General features: G+C 43.3%; 1 pseudogene across 1 annotated transcript; it reads right to left on the minus strand.

Annotated features, from left to right (window-relative positions):
• Positions 1–309: 309 nt before the first annotated feature.
• LOC143613934 (fasciclin-like arabinogalactan protein 10) lies at positions 310–2,513 on the minus strand (annotated as a pseudogene). The gene is made up of 2 exons (XR_013150207.1): positions 1,995–2,513; positions 310–1,290 (listed from the first exon to the last, which is right to left on the minus strand). The product of XR_013150207.1 is annotated as a fasciclin-like arabinogalactan protein 10 (transcript).
• Positions 2,514–16,005: the final 13,492 nt, after the last annotated feature.

The following is a 16,005-nucleotide window of genomic DNA, read 5'->3' on the forward strand; positions in this document are numbered from 1 at the left end:
AAAAGTATAGAACACAATTAAACAACATATATCATCAATGGTAATCCAAATTGATGCTCCATCATTCTTTTCTTTTAATTATTGATTTCTTTTTGACTTTTTTAGCCTCTTTACATATACATCAACAATGTTAAAGGAACATACAGAAGTTATATAACTGAAAATAAACCTGAATCTATATAACTGAATATAGACCTAAATCATTTTTATATTTCTTAAAAAATATTGTAAAACAGTTCTAAAGTAACCAACTTCTAAAGTTTCTACTTACTTTACCTATTAAAATTTGACAGTTTCACTTCACTAGTGTTTATTCTAGAGTAAACCGCAAACACAATAAAGTACATCGGTAAATGGTAAAGGAAAAAAATGTACAAGAGCAAAGTTTCCAAATATAATAACGATTATAAACAAATAAATAAAAGAAGAAACAGAAGCTTTTCTCGGTAATACGTGTTGCTCTCAAATCACTCAAAGTCACATACCCATCTACCATAACATTAACAAACCCTAAACATTATTAATAAATCTAGACATAAATCCAAAATTAAATTCAAATTAAAACAAACCATAAAACACCTTAACACAAAACGTAAACCATCATAACCGACATTAACGTGGTACTCAAGGCAAACACCACCGACGGAGCTTTAACGCAGTCAACTCCGTTACCAGCGTTACTATCCTCAGAATCCGCAGCATCCGGTCCATCCGACGGAGCAGGACCGGTTGCCGGAGCCTCAGTCGTCGGCGCCGGCGACGAAGCAAGTGGCAACGGCGCCGCCGCAGGCTCCGGCGACAAACCATCCGGCGCAGGCGCCGGTGAGGCGTCAGGTGACAACACCGGCGCCGGAGCCGGAGCGGTTCCAAACAATTCAACCGGAAGAAGCACACTGTCAACAGTGACAAGACAAACCGGCGTGGAATCAAGCACCGTGCTAGCGAGGCGTGAAGTGCCCACGCCGGAGTCAAGTTAAACGTCATCGCCTGCGGTTTCCACCATCAGATCGTACCTGCCAGCACCGTTGGTTGCGATTGTACTCAACGGATCCGTGGTCGTTTTTAATGAACCTTTGGGTGTGTAACTTGCAAGTGCATGGTATTGCAGCAAAGCAACAAGCTCAGCATTTGTTAGTTTACTTAAATTCGGTAAACCTTTGGCTTTAAAAGCTTCATCGTTCGGTGCAAACACCGTCAAGCCTTTAGCTGCCGCAAGCTGGTACATCTTCAACACGCCACTGTCGGTTATCAGTTTAACAAACGTCTTACACCCTGCTTTCTCCAACAAACCTGTAATAATAATGTAGATTGTAGTTTAATTAATAAAGAAACATCCAAACAATTCAGTGAAATACCGGTGAACAAGCTACTGCGCCACAACTAGAGGTGGGCAGATAAACATGTTAACCAAACCGACACGAAAATCAAAACAGTTTGAAACCGATTATGTAGAAACGAGTTTGAAACCTATTGAAACCGTATATTCAGAACCAGTTTGTAATTTTATCCACCAAAACTGGTTCCAAAACCGGTTAACCGAACCGTTACCAGCTAAAACCATCCAAAACCCGAACCCGGTCATAAGCTGGTCAAGAAACCGGTTTTAACCTGAAGCGAAAACGTTCATAAACCAGTTAACCGAACCGAAACCGGCTAAAATCGGTCAATATTTGAAATGAAACCGATGTAAACCTGAACAGAAACCGGTCGTAACCATACATAAACCGTTGCAACCTAAACCAGTTTTTACTTTTTCTTGACCTGCTAAACCGGTCAAAACCCAAACTGAAACTGATCAAAACCTGAACAGTAACAAGTCATAACGTTGTCAAGAATCCGGTTTTAATCGAACCAAAACCGTTCATAAACAAGTTGACTTTTATTGACCAAACCAAAACCGTTACAACCCGAACCAGTTTTGAGTTGTAAACCGGTTTGTGCATCTCTAGCCGCAAAAAAAACAAAGTTTTAATTCTAAGAAGCCAAAGAATTACCTGTAATATTCACATCAGCGGACGGAGCCGGCGCGGCTAAAATCCCCGGCGCGATAATCGGCTGGTTAATCTCCAAGACCGAAATGTTGTACGGTATTTGCTTAATGGACTTCGTATACGACGAGTCAAGCTTCGAGCCAGGAACAGCCGAGCCAAAGCCAACTTTACCTCCTTTCAGATCGGTAATATTAACAAACCCAACATTTCCTGGGGCCGTGCCTGTCGTCTGGTACAATGTTGTTGACAACGTTGTACCATCAGAGATCGCGTGCAGCTTCTTGTTGTCATAGTAGTCTAACAAAATATGTAGACTTAAAACACCTTTCATGACGGCTAGCGGGTGTTTATCCGCAAGTGATGAAACGACGTCGTTGTTGAGAACGAGTACAGTGACGGTTGTACGACTGTTGATCTCGTCGGCTAGTTTTGTTTGTGATAAGTAGTTGTTGAACTCGCTGTATTCTGGGAACGCAGATAATATCGCGGTGATATTGTGACCGTTTACGACGGTGGTGGTTACGACGGATGAAGGGTGATGAGGTGTCCCACGGATGGCGCCAATGAAGAAACACTAACCGGACCCCGGGCAGATTACTGGTAACCTGGGGGTTAGATAGATGTTTCCCACGAGGGGTTAGACCCTGAGAAGATGGTTCTTCTGATAACCTGCAAAACAGACACCGTGAGCTTGTCACTGAGAAGGGGGGGGTTCCTCCTTGTGACCACCCTCCGGCGTGAGAATCAGACTAGATTGCTCTTTAAATATAAGTGTATATTAAGAGATTGCTAGAGCAGATATCAGGTATAATATGAAGATACAAGATAAGATGAGATGGTCATACCATTTGTGGTATTTATAGCCGAAGGTAGGTTTCCAAGGAGGTGTGGCCGGCTGCAACAGTGTTCCTGTTCCACCAACAGTGGCCTACGCACGTGCCCTGCTGGTAGTTGGTGGGTAGGCAGCGGCTGATAGTGACCAGGCCTGCTGTGTACTATTCCCTTTCCACCAACTGCCGGCTATGCACGTGGTATGGCAGTAGTTGGTGAGTAGGCAGCGGCTAATAGTGACATACAGTACAGGAGCATGCTGCTCGCCATACTGTTGTCAATAAGCTGTCGTATCTTTAGTCAGATCTTTTTCCCATGCCTCGTCAGGTACAGTACAGAAGATCTTCCCGTATCGTACGGACTGGCTTACTTGGGCGGGAGTATTCCCCCTCCCGCCCTTGTGCGGGATTGTTCCCGGCTTTGCTCATTCCTTCAGGTGACACTGAATGATTGAGAGCTAAGTGCCTTGTGCGTGTAGCCTTGCTGCGCGGGTGGCCTTCCCTGATGGCTTGTATCCGAGGCTGTGGGGACAGGCGGAGTCCTTCACCATTGGGAGGCATTTCCTGCGGGAACAGCTTGCGTACTGCGCGTAAGGACGTCACGTCTCTGAGCATGGTTGGTCCTGCGGATCCAGTTGGTTTCTGCGCAGACGTTCCTCTTCAAGGTGAGTCTTGCGGGTCCAACTGGGCTCTGCTGGGACCTACCTCTTCAAGTCCCCCCAGTCCAATGTTCTTCTCATGAGTGTTTAATAAAGTGAGGTGAACTTTTGGACTTAAGCAAAGGGTTTTGAAAAGGGTTTTTTAAGGTTTTCCATGGGGATTCCTCCTGCGGAAGTCCTTGTCACTTGCAGAAATTCCCGAGTTTCCTGCTTGGTCTTTGGGTATGATGCGGGTAGGCTGTAACCTCCTCGCAAGTCAGGAGCGTTGAGTCCCACTTGTGTGGATTCTCCGTGAGGTTTTGGTAGTTTTAAACTAGTGATCAATTATGTTAAAACCACCAATTCCATCCTGGAGCTTCAAACAACATAGTTCTCGACGTTCCCGCTATGCGGGGATGTTATTTCCGTTTCCGCAAGCATTGCCCAGAAGATCCTTCTTGGTTTCAATTCCCAGCGGAGCGCTAGGTATGTGAAGGGTTTTGCCTTAACACTGTACCCGCGCTCGCCTTACGGTTACTTTACTTCCAAGGTATTCCTGGCGTCAATTCCCTGCGGGTGCTAGGTATGTGAAGGGTTTTGCCTTAACACTGTACCCGCATCCGTCTTACGGTTACTTGTTTGCCGAGGTTTTCTTGGCTTCAATTCCCTGCGGGTGCTAGGTATGTGAAGGGTTTTGCCTTAACACTGTACCCGCATCCGTCTTACGGTTACTTGTTTGCCAAGGTTTACTTGGCTTCAATTCCCTGCGGGTGCTAGGTATGTGAAGGGTTTTGCCTTAACACTGTACCCGCAGCCGTCTTACGGTTACTTGTTCGCCAAGGTTTTCTTGGCTTCAATTCCCTGCGGGTGCTAGGTATGTGAAGGGTTTTGCCTTAACACTGTACCCGCATCCGTCTTACGGTTACTTGTTCGCCAAGGTAAGGGGTATTTTCCCGCTTACTTTTTGATCTTTTTGAATTTTGAATTTTGAAATTCGAAGAGTTGGTGGAAAGATAAGAACAGTCCAAACCTCTGAAACGTCGTGCGACGGTTTCTTCTGACTGTGTCAGGACGTGCAGGAAGTTATGGTGACGTGACAGTACATGGTCATTCCAGACGCTTTTTCAGGCGCGTGGGCGCGATTTTTCGGGCGCGTGGCCGCGAAATTAATGGTATGCGTCCTGTCAACAGCTGTTGCCAGCTTGCTTATTGCCACGTGTCATAGTTTCATTGCACCTTCGTTTTCTCTCTCTTCCGCATTAATTTCATCGCATTAATTGCGATTAGTATATAAAGGGGGAGAGGGTTCTTTATAATCCACACTTTCACTCTTCTCTTCATCTTCTTTACGATTTCCGGCGAATACTCACCTTTTCAGGCAAGCATTCTCCCGAAATCGTTTTCTTCTTCTTTTACAAGATGTCTCGTGATCTCGAATCTACAGCCGATGACAAGAGTACTGCTGGCGAGTGCCAGTGTGCTCTGCCTGGCGATCTGTATCGGTACGTCGTCAGGAAGTTCATGCTCGAGTCTCTCGAGCCTGAGTTTCCTGAACCCCACCAGACGGTGTACGATGCCCCCAGAGGCAAGATCGGGGTATATGCTGCATTCTTTGTTTATGGGAATCTTAGGTTCCCATTGACAAAGTTTGTTTACCGTGTCCTTGAGAGGCACGGTGTTCATTTGACCGAGTTGCACCCCATGGCGATCGCCAAGATTCGCCACTTCGAGTGGGTGTGCCGGATTCTGGGCATTGAGCCCTATGTTGACCGCCTGATGACCTTCTACACTTGGAGGTGCATCCAGGGGTGGTATACTCTGACAACCCGAATCAAGGGTTTGAAGATTTGCGCGACCGAGCGCAGTCTTCGCGCGTGGAAGCGGGAGTTCTTCTTCATCTCCGCTCGCGCCATCCCCCTTGCCATGAAGTTTAAGAATGGGCAAGCTCTCCCAAGCCTTCACGCCTCCAACTACCAGGAGGCGGAATGGTTCTCGAAGATATCTCGGGTCCAATCTCCGGTTTACCGGTTTGCGGAGTCCGGGATGGTGATGCTGGGGATGAGCCGGGTGTGGAAGGCTGCCGATGCGCAAAAGATCCCAATCGTCCTCGAATACGGTTCGAACTCTGTTCCTTACGGTATGCTTTGTTTCTTTTTGTTGATTTTGAATTTCTTCTAACTTCTTTCCTGTTTATTTCAGAGGGGAACGACTTGCAGTCGCTCCTGAACCCGCGGAAGACTGACGGTCCCGCTCGGATGGGTACTCGTGCTCTAGACGAGAACGAGTTGCCCATCCTAGAACAAACGGCGGATCGGTTCGTGGAGGTCTATCCGCTAGGCCATGAGATCCTTAGCGCCCGTCGGCCAGGTAAGGCGCTATTCGACCCTCGACCCCTCAATGTTGAAACCTCTGCTGGAATTCCTTTAATCGTATGTTCTGATGAGGAATCCGCAGATGGTCCTCCGTTGGTGCGGAAGAAGAAGGCTGCCGGCGGGAAGGGGAAGGAGAAGGTGGCCTCCACTGCCGATCCGGTGCCTCGGTCTGACTCGGAGACCGAGAGCGAAGAGGTGGCGGGGAATCCCGGTGGTGATAAGATCACCATTCCGGAGGATGTGACAACTGTCACCGAAGAGCCCAGGATGACAACGGTGACCGGCGTGAAGAGGCCGGCTCCATCGGGTTCATCCCCGCCCGTCCGTACTTTCAGGCTCAAGAAAACCCGTAAGTACAACTTCCTTTAGCTTTTATCTTCATAGTTTAATATCGTTTTAACACTTATATTCTTTACGCAGGCGTGGATGTTGACGCATTCCAGGGTGGAGCGCAGAGGAGTACCTCTCCGCCAATGACGGTAGGCTTGGTCAGCCTACCTGAGGCGTCGACCCAGGCGCCTGCGCCTGCTTCCGCTGGTTCAGTTGCTCACTCCTTTGAGCCGACTGTTCCAGCTGAGATGACGTCACCCGCCGGCTGTGAGTGCTATTTTTACAGCATCTTTCACCGAGCCGGCGGTTACTATTGCTGCGGATTCCGCGGCGGCGACCGCGGCGGCTGCTACCATGCCCCCGCCATCGGCAACGACGGCCGATCCATCAGGTACGCATGGGGCTTCTCGCCAATCTCTGCCACCTTCCCATCTGCCTGACCTCTTGGATGGATTTCCCTTGGGTTCAGGTGATGGGTTCGGCGGCTATCGGCCTGTTATTGACCCTACAGGTGCGTAGGGTTCTTTTGGCCCTTTTCAATTTTTTTTTTTATTTTTTTTATCATCTTTTCCTAACTGCTTTATGTTTTTTGCAGTGTCGGATTCCAATGAAGTGTATGTTCCACGATGGAACATTCGCCGAGGAACAACCCTTCGCACCCCTGTGGAGTGCGTGGAATGGGCTCGTCACGCTGCTCCCAGTGGTGCGTTGGGGGAAGCCATGGCTAGCTACCAGGAGGGTAGGCTAACCAATGAGCTTCGGGTTCTCCTGGCCCGGATGCAGCCGCGCGTCGAGCTGCTTTGTCGTGAAAACGACAAGTTAAAAGCAGCTCGCCTTAAAGAAGTGGCTCAGGCGCGGGTTGTCCGGGAGGAGAACCAAAGGCTTTCCGCAGTGGCTGCGGAAAAGGAGAAGGCCTTCAAGGCCCTCGAGGTTGAAGTTCAGGCTCGACTCGAGGCCCCTTCCAAGGCTGCCCAAGCTGTTAATGAACAGCTTCGGCTGGCTAAGGAAACTGCGAGGAACGCAACCGAGAGGGCCACCAAGGCTGAAGCTGTTGCTGAGCCTCTACGCGTGGAGAATGAAGAGCTTAAAGCCAAATTAGAGGCTCCCCAGCAGGCTCATGATGCCTTGGCGATGGAAGACGCCAAAAAGCTCCAGGAGATCTTGGACCAGAGGGGGGTGCTTGACCATACTGAGCGGAAGCTAAAGGGCGTCGAAGAGGCTGCGGCTAAAGAAGTGTTGCTTGCCAACCTTAACAAGAGTGAAGCCGAACGCGCCCGTAACGAAGCTCAAGCTGCCCTCCAAGAAGCCCTGGTTGCCAAGGAATGGCTTCTTCGAGAAGCGTTGTCTTAGGTAAGCTTTTCTTGTCTTTACGCTTTTCTTTGTAAATAGAAAAGGTTTGACACTTGTATATTTTCTTGTAGGTTGTGCATCGGGTCTTCTCAGAGACCTCTTATGATGATGCTATGAGCGCAGCCCTCAACGCTTCTCACGAGGATGGGGAAAAGGTCGGCTTCCTGCTTGGTCTAGGGTTCGTTGAGAAAGGCATCCCGCCTTCCAACTTCCCTTTGTACAATGTTGATACTGAAGCTGTTTACGACCAAGCAGTGAATCAGTACGCCGCCTTCCCGCATCCGGTGGTGGAGAAGGTGAATCAAGTTGCTGCTGCTGATGATGGGTTAGCTATCCTTAAAGCTTTCCTTGAACTGCCATGATCTTCTGATGGTGCTGGTCCAAGTGGAAGTGGCCCTGAAGCCTGATCCTGAAGATTCCTTCCCACTGCTAGGATAGATTTAGCTTGTATAGATTTATTTTCTTGTAGGCGGGTAGTTACCCGGCCATTCTTGTAATGAATCATCATGAAATATAAATCTTTGTGCGGGTAAGACCGCTTCTTTTATTGGATTCCTTGCTTTATAAACGTTATATGACTTGCATACTTTAGTTTAAATTAGCAATTTTCCAAGTGTTTTAGAATAAGTTAACCTTTGAACGTGGTAGATAATAGGTTAAAGTTTTGCTTCCACTTTCGTGATTGTGCGGGTAGGACCGTCACTTGCACTTAGTAGGATGGCTAAACTTTACCTGCGTCTAACCTGCGTGTAGGTTTTCCTTATCTTTTCTGGGGATAAGTTAACCTTTGAACGTGGTAGATAATAGGTGTGAAGTTTTGCTTCCTCTTTCGTGATTGTGCGGGTAGGACCGTCACTTGCACTTAGGAGGATGGCTAAACTTTACCCATATCTGACCTGCGTGTAGGTTTTCCTCATCTTTTCTGAGGATAAGTTAACCTTTGAACGTGGTAGATAATAGGTGTGAAGTTTTGCTTCCTCTTTCGTGATTGTGCGGGTAGGACCGTCACTTGCACTTAGTAGGATGGCTAAACTTTACCTTTATCTGACCTGCGTGTAGGTTTTCCTCATCCTTTTGTTAGAAATTCTGTTTTGAACCGTTCGACGCGCGGTTGTCAATAGGTTAGTGTTCAGTTCCCTTTTTCATGATTCATGCGGATAGACCGGCACTTTCGTTTAATGGGATAACTGAACTTTTCCCCTTCAACTGACCTGCGTGAAGGTTTGTCGTTTTTTGGGTTTATGCGGGTTTTGCCGCCTTCCCCACGCAACGACTTTCCACGTATTTATGCGGTGAAAACCGGCATATCCGTGTTGAATAAATTAACCGTTCGACGCGCGGTTGTCAATAGGTTAGTGTTCAGTTCCCTTTTTCATGATTCATGCGGATAGACCGGCACTTTCATTTAATGGGACTGAACTTTTCCCCTTCAACTGACCTGCGTGAAGGTTTGTCGTTTTTTGGGTTTATGCGGGTTTTGCCGCCTTCCCCACGCAACGACTATCACACTTATGTATGCGGTGAAAACCGGCATTAGTGTTGATAGTTCATAAAAGTATAAATGTAAAATCATCAGCGTCGATGTTTTAAGGAGAATCATTTCCATTAAAAGTGGCTCTTGGCCTTTTCTTTACAAATTTGGAATTGATTTACATGCAAACTGTGTAAATGAGCTCCCTTCCATGTTGTTGGGATGGGAGTGCCATCGAGCCGATACGCACCTGGTTCGGGATCTCGTTCTTTACGCAGCATGTAGTCTCCATATTGAAGCTGGAATTTTACTCGTGTTTTCCCCAGCTGGGGTTCTACACGCATCAGCCTGCTCAGCGTTCATTGCGCCACTAGGTGCGCGAGCGTCCCATCTCTGACAAATGCTTCGACCATGTCCTTTACGTCTATGCATTCTTCAGTGTTGTGGCCTTTTGTCCTGTGAAAGTCACAGTATTTGCTCCGATCAGCATTGTGACGATGTCGGATTATTTGAGGCTTTGGCAGTGGCGAATATCTCGGTGACGCTTTTGGTGAGCGGCGTCCATCTGGAGTTCTTGTTTGACTGTACGTTATCCCTTCCGCCTAACCGATGCTGCAAACCGGATGAGGTGTCAAAGTTTACCCTTGACTGCCAAATGCCTAGCTTCCGCTTTTTGTTTAATCGGGCGGTAAGGACGTTGTCTTCTCTTGTTTTCTGGGTGTAGAGGTTTGTGCTCTGTGGGAGATCTCTACCCAGTTGCTTCTCCGTTTCCGCAAAGCGTTTTGCTGCTGTCATGATGGCATCCCATGTGGATGGCATGCCATCTTTACCCGTTAAGGTGTGGATGAGCTCTGGGTCGTTCGCGCCCTGAATAAAAGCAGCGCGAACAAGATCTTCGCTAATGTTACCCAGACTTAGCTTCTTCGAGTTGAAGCAAGTGATGAAGTCTAGCAAAGATTCATCTTCAACGGCGGTGAAGATGAGGTGTAATGCGCGATATTATCTGCGTTCCACCTCTTCAACGGCGGTGATGAGGTGTAATGCGCTCATGGTGGCGTAGGTTAGCAGGACTGTGGAGGGTGTGCTGAAGTGTTTTGGAGTGTGGGTGGGTTGTTACTTTGTACTGGAGGTTTCAGAACTGTTAAGAGTTTAATACTGGGGTTGACTTAACCATGGTTAATTAGATGTTAACTAGGGTTGGTGTTAAACATGGGAATGGGAAGGAAGTGAGTACTGACTAGTTTATTGGAAATCAAAATGACTTTATTTGGTTAAAAACTTTAAATGACAAAGATGTCCTTGTGGTTTTACCATTTTACTGGTTTTGTGGTTTTTGGCATTTTGTAAGGTGAATGTTTTACTAATTTACTTGGGTTTTTTTTAATTTGTCTTTGTCCAGGGTTATGTTGTGGAGGTTTGTACTTTAAGCATTTAATGTTGTTATTCAGTTTTAAGAGTTATATTTGGATTATTCTTTACCTTTTATTTTACATTTTCTTTTGATTTTTAATAATATATTTGTGTTTAGTGACATTTCGTTTCGTTAATGACATATTGATTACGGGCTTGGCATCTGTTTCATTTAAGTGAGTTTCAATTTTAAAATTATTAATTGAAGAAGTAACACCTTAGAAGGTAAATAAACTCAATACAAACGGAACACAATATGAGTTGTAAGGACTTGTTATGATTGATGTTGTCCATACAAACGATCCAACCAAGTAAGAGTGGATCTGGATGATATGGAGTCGATTTTTTCGGTAACAATTTACGGTCAAATTATTGTGAAACAAGTAACAAACTAAAAAATCAAGAAGAACAAAACTTAGCAATCTCTTAGTATGTATACAAGTATCAAAGGCGTACATTTTCATGATTGATTTAACATTACTTCTACATAAAATATTGATTGTCATGCGGAAGTTTGGTCACAAAGAGATTCCGTTCTTTGTGATGAGGCTAACCGATATTTGCAGAGAATAAAGATATAGAGCTTGGCCATGTGTCTTCATAGGCTAAGGGAGCAACAAGGCGTGCTATTGAAGAAAGATTTCTTGAAGCTACATTAATTATTACCTTAAATTCCGTAAGCGTTTGATCCTATGAATTGATATAGGTATGAGGTTTGTAGAGAACGAAATCAAATAAATAGAAATTTTATTTTTTCGGTTTCTCATATTCCACACATAGGTTGAAGACTTTATGATGTTTAACTATTGGATCATTGTGAGTTTTTGAAGTGACAAAGCTCTACTGTATTAAAAATTTAATGTCACTATAAGTTACCATAAAAATCTCATCGGTTTTTACCTACGTGTTCTCGTGACTATAAAAGGCAAGCCGGATCATATAGGTTGAATGCTAACCTAAGTTAGTTACATGATCATATATCGATACCAAACCCTTAGACCATGTGTAGTCATAAAGCTCCACTACCAGGGATTATGCGCCACGTGACGCCCAGTCAGAGTTATGGTTTTGTACAAAAACAGGCTATAGTCATAACTCTTCACATCCAGGCATTATGCGTCACGTAGCGCCCAGTCATTATTAATTTTATTGGTTTTTTTAAATACTAAATCATTTAAATAAATTAACATAAAATTAAAAATTACATTAAACTTCCAAATAAAAAATACATTAAACTAAATTAAAAAAAATACATCAAATTAAAAATAAAAAAACATAAATAATATTAATAAAACTAAAACTCATTATATTTTTCTAAAATTTTCGCTCGTCGAATGGCTTTTAGAGATTGGACTATCGGGTCATCTTCGGATAGCTCGTTTGATAAAACCTCGATGTCTTTGTCCATCTCATTCCTTCGAAGTAGGTCGACGGCGTCCAAATTTACTTGAAGTCGTTGGGTTCCAAGTTGGTGTAAATCTTGGAGTCGAGAGTCATTAATTGGAATTGGCTTTCCAATTCGAGATTCGAACCCGTTGCCGACGACGAAGCGGCCCCTTTCCCCCTTCCTTTGCCTTTGGTTCTTCTACCCCCCGGCCAAGGCATCTCGGTAGTATTCACGAGGTCATTATCGCTTAAGTTGAAGTTTCGAGAGCGTCGGAACGGGGCGTGTCTGGATCAACCGAAGACGATGTTTTAGACTTTTTTTTACTCAGACCACCGTCGGCTTCGGCTTCGGCATCCAACACCAAGCCCCATTTTGGGTTGAACCTCAATAGGTCTTTCCAAATGCCAAAGTAGTTGAAGGTCCCGCCGACCTTATGTTGAAACTCAACCAACGCGTTTTCCATGACTTCCGCGTCCGAGACACCGCTACTCCTAGTTCGATTCATCCGAGAGAAAACCGTATGGAAAGCCGAGCATTTGGTGTTTATGTCGCCCCATTTCGACAGTAACGAATCTTTTTCTCGACGCGAGTCCCCGCCAAGGTTGTGAAACCTCTCTATAATTTTGTGCCAAAATACCCCCGCTTTTTGATAGTTCGCTAAAAAAATAAAAACATTACAAGTTTAATGTTTGTTATAAGAAATTTTAAAAAATATATATGCATTTTAAAAACCTACCGCATTTGGCATCTTCTGATATTTGCACCAAGCACGAGCACATAGTACGCACTCGTCGATACTCCACGTTATCACCGTCTTTTTAACCCGAGGTTCGCCGGCGGGCTTCTTTGCGTGTTTTTTAAAACGTCCGTGTTGGCTCGAACCGCCTACGGTCTCCGGGACGAGTTGTGTCTTCGGCACGAACTCGACCTCGGGTTGGGTCTCCGGGGCGGGTTGGGAACCCGAACCGGCAAAATGTTCGCCGTCGGTTTTGGAAACCGGGCACCGCGTTTGGCATAGAGTTTTGTAGATATTGAAAGTAGGCGGTCATTTGCGGGGTCAAACATTTACGGACGGGTACGGTTGGCGTCGGGGCGGTAGATTGATTCTGTTGTGGATTTTGGTTGCCTTGACGGGCATATTGACCCGAAACCGAGAATATTTTGGTTGTTATTTGGAAACATTTTGGTAGAAATATTTGTGTAAAAGATATAAATTGATATAGAAGTGGAAGGAATGTGTTAAAAAAATGAGTTTGGTTTGTTTATATAGTATAAATATAATTAATATAATTTTTTTTTTAAATTCCCAACGGCTCCAAGACCCACCCACCCCAACGGCTATTTTTTTATATGTGTGCCACCATGCGCGTTTTGTATAAAACGCAACCAAAAACCAACTTCACATAACGCAGGAGGGGGGGGGGGAGCGGTGTACCCCCGCGTTTTGGGTCTTCAACGTTGCCGGCAACGTTTGCCACTACGGATGGTCTTATATTGATCAAAACAAGCCATAGTAAATTACCTTAAAGATCTTCAAAGATGCCCCACGTACTGTCAAAAGCTAAAGCGATCAGTTAAGGCAAACAACCTGACTATGGTTTGGATCTACCAACCGGTCAACGAAGGCAAAAGTAGAACTATGGATAAAAAATAGGATAATATATTCCCTCATGGAAATTTTTATAATACAAATTAACTCAAAATATTTTTCAAAAATAAAGATTTTTGTTAAAATGAAAGCCAACATTCTAAATGGCATCCTCTAGAAGGAGAAGCTTTTTAAATCGAAACATAAGTAAGAGTATTCGCATCCATTTCTATCTCTAAATCAAAAATTACACTAAGCCTCGCTACATTTTCTCTTTTATGTCAATTAAATACTATTTTTTTTATATTTTTATCATTATCATTTTTCTTTCTTACATTCACAACTACTTTCAAAAAATATTAAAAAATTATAGAATGTGAACAGTAGTTTTTCAACAGAAAAATCATTACGTTTTCTAAAATAATAAAAACTATTCACTCACAACACCCTAAATCACTATTTAAATTATAAAAACCTCACTCATATAAAATAGAGGGTTAGATGAGAATGCTCTAAAATGCTAGGACGGACTTTGACGCATGAGGTAGTTGTTATTAACTTTAGAACTAAACAAAATCATCTTCCTCTTGTGTAAAAAAATATATTTAACGGTTTTACGCTTTGGTAACATAATCCCATTTGATAAGTTAGCATTTGAAGTCGAATAATGCAAATAATTAAATAAATAAATTCTAATTAAATCTGGAGTTATTATAAAAGATAGACTTGTGAAGAGAAAGTTGTAGCATAACAGTTGAGGTCGATGCACCTTGTGAGATCGACATGGTGGTCTTGTTGATTTGTTATTGTCTCTCTTCAAGTCTTTTATACAAATGTTATACTTGCATTTTGGTCCGCCTCATCTTACAAAGTCAAAAACACATAGCACGTACAATACATTTTTGTAGTCATAGTAAATTGTTATTCCCTTCTAATTTGTGACAAGAGAGACGTATACGTGATCTCTACCTTTATTATGGAGAATTATCTGTTAGTTATAATTATAATTGAAGACATTTATATCTATTGGTTGTAGAGAAGTGATAGAGAAGAAAAATTTTAATTAGGGATCGCTGAATGAACTAAGGGGCTTTTTGGTTTATTCAGATCTGAATTAATCAGATCTGAATGAGCCTATGTCCCATTCAACAACAACAATGAGTCAATGTAAACAAACAGCCCTTAAGGTAAATCTGAACCACTATACGTCAATGTGCTTTTGATATGACATTTTTTTTCCTTATCTAGTCATTTTATTTTATTGCATGCATTCATTTAAATGTTATAAAATCAACAAAAACATTTATATGAAAAAAAAGTTAATTCACTCATATTGGTTCTTGATAGTAATTAGTTAACCCTGGATCACCATGAGTTTTGGAAGCATGTTCAAGGACACATAAATCAACATTGCGACGGATGGAGATCTTGATAGGAGATTCGTACATAGAGATATAGGTTGTCGAAGTTTCTATCATGATCTTATTGTCGGTGAGTTTATTTCGAAGCGTTTTTATTTTATTTATTTTATTGTTAAAAGGTTGCTTTATTGTGGATTTGAGTTGAGGAAAGTGACTATTGATACATCAAATATGTGAAGCCCTTCCTCATGGTATGTTGGACCACATCTACCGTTACATTACAACAGTCTAAGGGTGTTTCGTATAGTAGTCTGCTTGCGACTTGTTTGTATAGTTTTAGCTTTTTGAAAACAGTACACGTACAAAAAAACATATCGCTACGTGTGCTAAATATCATTATGTATGGTTAATGCTTGTTTGTTCGAAATGCCTGATAAATTTTGTTATATGTGAGTAGTTGCTTTATAAACTAAGTTGTTTATGTATCTGTGAAATTAACAATTAACTAATACATTAAGCAATAAGTATAAAACTTAAATGAATACAAATGACCGACAATTGTTTAACTCAAGCATGAAGCAGCAAATAAGTTTGAGTGGTGAGTGGTGAGTTGTCATTCCCATCCTTAATGATGGCTTTAAATGGGTGCCATTATTTCCAGCACTCTCATGGACCAAAAGGGTCCAACCCTTTAAGTCATCATGTTGGTTCACTACACATAAAATTAAATAATATCGCAAATAAACACAATTTAAATGAATGAATCGTTAACAAAAGATTGTTTCTGTTCAACGTTAGTCAGTGTTACGAAATTTTCCTTCAGAATGTGACATTGTCAATTGCGTAAGGTCTGACGATATTTGCTTTTGTACTCGTGATTTGTTGGAGTTATACAAGTACTCGTGGTTACCAAAGGCAAAAACAGAAGTGTTACATGCGTTGTTGCGATGTGGTGCATTTGGATGGCGAGAAATAAATTCGGTGTTCAAGAGGAAGCCGGTTCAAATAAGGAACGCGGTCGGAGAGACGGCGTCGAAGCTTGGACGAAAAGGCGGGGGGGGGGGGGGGGATCAAACTTTTCAAAAGAAAACAGATAAATTTACACTACATATAAAAATTTGAGGACGAAAACGGGTAAATTTACTCTACTAACCAATACATGTGCTGGGTGTGGGGGTCTTGTGGATATAGAGATGAAGTTCTTTTGATCTGTAATACGAGGGTATGGAATGTACTCGGTTGGGACGTTATGTAGTTGGGCGGTTTTGTAATTGAGT

Source organism: Bidens hawaiensis, unplaced genomic scaffold, assembly GCF_021521415.1.
Source record: "Bidens hawaiensis isolate Kalapana, Puna unplaced genomic scaffold, B.hawaiensis_p1.1 tig00038558_1, whole genome shotgun sequence".
NCBI classification, from domain to species: domain Eukaryota; kingdom Viridiplantae; phylum Streptophyta; class Magnoliopsida; order Asterales; family Asteraceae; genus Bidens; species Bidens hawaiensis.